Raw genomic sequence first — 3,650 nt, forward strand, 5'->3', positions numbered from 1 at the left:
GTCGATTGCTGAATGCCAAATGTCAGATAGTCTAAGTCGATAATCAACGAATGTGGCCATCGAATTGCCGGGCAGCGGAATAGCTGTAGTGACATAGTGACATTGCAGCCGTTGTGGTGACCAGTTGTCATATCCCCAACAAGTCAATTGAGCAGAGTTGGCCAATGTGCCAATGTGTGTGTGTGGGTCGGTCGGTCGGTTGATGGCGATAACTGCAGCTCGAAACTAAAGTGAACATAAATCGATTATAGATTAGACGGAAATTTAAGTGGCAGGTAGTGCGGTCCCCGCTGTGTGTCACCTTTCCTGATTGCGTATGTGTTTGTGAAATGTGCCATTGCAGTCAGCACGTGTCAGCTCAGATAGCTGACAATTAACGCGCCACCAGAGCAGATACATACATACATATGTACGTATGTTTGGAGGTATGCATTCTCATGCAACTAATCAACCAGCCACGCATACGCCATGGTGCTCCCTGCCTCTGCCTGTCACTCAAAGTGTCTGTGTGTAAATATGTGTATGCCGCCTTTGCAGGTGTCTGCTAATTTGTAAATGATTTTAATATCATTTGTTAGTGGACGTGTACTACTACTCTCCTACTGGTAAAGCAACTAAAAAGAGTTCAAGTGCGCGCGCGTGTGTTTTAGTGCTGCCACCTGCAATAATACGGCGTATCCTTTGAATCTTGTGTACCTTCACTCTCAACTTAACTCGATTTCGGTTCTCGTTTCGGCTTGTGTTTTTGTAGCCGCAAACGATACACAACGATAAAAGTAAACGCAGCCAGCGGTTAGCAGAGAATCCTCAGCTGACATAGAAATTTGTGTGCTGAAGGCAGCGTGAGAGGAGGGGGTGTCGCTGTCGCTTTATGTTGACAGGCGGATTTTGACATTTCGGTGTGCGGAAGGTAAGTGGCTGGCACATGTATAAAATAACAAGCGTACATGATTGAATTATACTTCATACATGCACGCTTTTCGAGTTAAAAAAAGAACGAAATAAGTAAAATTCATTCAGGTGCGTCGTATTTATTTTAGCTTCTCAGCAGATCCTCGTAGAGCCCAGTTACATTCGAGCTTTTATTTTGTGGTTTATACTTGAATAAAATGCGTCCTTATTTAAGCGAATGATAATATCTTGAAACAAAAAAAAAAAGATTAAATAATGTTGGCACCCCTAATCCAAAAGCAAAAACAGGAATGAATCCAAAACAGCGAAAACCTCAACAGATAAACCAAATAAAAACCTCAGTTGTATTACCGAAATAATCTGCCAGCAATTGGTCAGCTTCTCTGTGCTCGTACCAAACCAAGCAGCTCATCAAGTCCTATAAAAATAATGGAAAATGGGATTTTCGACAGCGCTGGACTAAGCTGAAATTTGCGGTATGAATGGGTTTGAGTGAGTGAAGAAGTGAATGGTATCGTGCGAGTTTAACCCGGACCAACGTATTTGCACCAAAGTAACACAGGGTTCAGGAAGAAAATCGAGCTGCTAGCCTGCCAGGAGGTGGTGGGTGCACACTGATGGGTGACTTTCAAAAAGGCGGCGTAAAGCCTCTCTATATTTAATTCCATAGTCATACCGCTGTTGTTGTTGTTAAGCTTTGGGGAATGATGCAGGATTAACAGTCCCTGGCCAGATATAAATCTGCGTCGTTCCGGTTACTTAGACCCGCATGCCCGTAATAGTGCTCATTTAGGTCCATGGGATGAAACCTGACATGCCTTGGAGGCGGCTCAGTTCTATAATCTCGGCAGGTACTGGCTGACAGGAACATTCGATCTTCATTGTGTAAATGCTGGTCAGCCTACATCTCAAGCCATCCAGAAGCTGATCCCCCAACGGATTGTTCTCCACGCACATCTCTCCAAGGAGCGAAAGGGGAATGGCGGTCTCTAGAGGAGTCTAATAAACATTTTCACGTACGGATCGAAGCTGGACGGGAGAGTTGGAGGAAGTGTAGTGGACACTCTCTTAAATCTTATATTCAGCCACTATAAAGGAGCAGCCAATAAGTAACTACTATGCGCTGGGATGGATCACTAATGGTACGATCGCAACACTTCCAAATCATGCTAATTTGGATCCCAGGACACAGTGAAATCACTGGATATTGGAGACCTGATGAATTGGCTAAGCAGGGCAACTTCGAGGCCATCATCTCGGGAGGGAGTTCCTTTGGAAACCTGTGGCCTGCTCCTGAACAGACGGCATCACAGTTGGCTCAGCGAGAGATGGGGTAAAATCCCGATATGCAAAGTTAAAAGATCAGAAGAGCAGACCGTCGTCCTTTAGGAACGCAATCGGTGCGACTTAATATCGTCACGGATCCATACTGCCGCAGCTGTTTGGAAGACGAGGTGGAATCATCTCAGCACATCCTTCTCAGCTGCCCGGAATTCGGTAGACTAAGGCTTAAATCCCTCGGTGCGCATTTTATCAACATTCCCGAAAAACTCTCAGGAGTGGACATCAGCTGCCTGCGGAACTTTATTTTGAGCACTCGGCGCTTCTCTTAGTTCTACCTGTAGTGACAATTCGAAAGATATTAATAATGTGGACACAATAGACAATCAAGTTAATATCGATTTGAGTCCCTAATGGGGGGGCTACCACAGGAACCTAACCCAACTTAGTCTCTTTACCGATATTTTTAGCCTTTGTAATATTTAGTGCTCGTACAACCTAATTTCAAAGATTTTAAATTAACTAAACAATTGACTAAATTTATATCCGATTTCGCGTAATATTTCAATTGAAACCTTTTGCCATTTTAGATGAAAATGTGGCTACAGCCATTTACATATCATTCCAGCTTGTGGGTAAATCCTAAATAAAACTTAGAAAAGTAAATTAGACTGAAATTTATTCACAACTCAGTAAATATCTTTTGTCTTTGTGCCAAGCTATTTTGCTTTTTGCTTACAGCCTGAAATTTTGCACAAGTCAGCGCATGAATATTTAAATACTTTGCCAAAGTGAAGCCTCAGTGAACACCAGCAAGAACTTTCCACACGCCGTTAATAAAACTCCCAATAATAGGCACCTCATAGCCGTCAAGAATTTTGACTTTGAAATCGCAATGTCTTCGCAATTTAGGGTATAAATATTTAGGTAAATATTTTCACAGTAACATTCTCAAGTGAAAGCATAAGGAACATGCAAATATGTCTTTTATCACTCGCTAACTGCATGTCTGTAGTAAAATATTGCTGATTTTGTTGCGCAAAAATGTCTAAGGATGTGGCGAAAATATTTACAAACACATCCGCAACTCCTACGCGTCTGCTCTGTTGTCATTTAAGAATTTAGAAGTCATTATAAGTTTGAGTTTCTGCTACTCGATGATGAACTTCTTCAAAGCTTTCATATGTACATATACGTGTATATATTCACATACGCATTTATATAGAGTAAAGCCTCGATATAACTCGATATGCTCCATAGATATAAAAAAGAAATGTTGAGCATGAATACATTCGGAATATGTTGAAGGTTAAAGTCCCGCTACCAAATGCCTCCACATAAAGAAGCGTCGAATCAAAAGCCTCTACATAACAAAATACATTGACGGTTAGGGTTCCGTTATCCGTATCTTTATCTATTATCTATTATCTATTATCTATTATCTATTATCTATTATC

This window comes from Rhagoletis pomonella, unplaced genomic scaffold (genome assembly GCF_013731165.1).
Source record: "Rhagoletis pomonella isolate Grant_MI unplaced genomic scaffold, Rhpom_1.0 Rhpom_scaffold_00007, whole genome shotgun sequence".
Classification (NCBI taxonomy): domain Eukaryota; kingdom Metazoa; phylum Arthropoda; class Insecta; order Diptera; family Tephritidae; genus Rhagoletis; species Rhagoletis pomonella.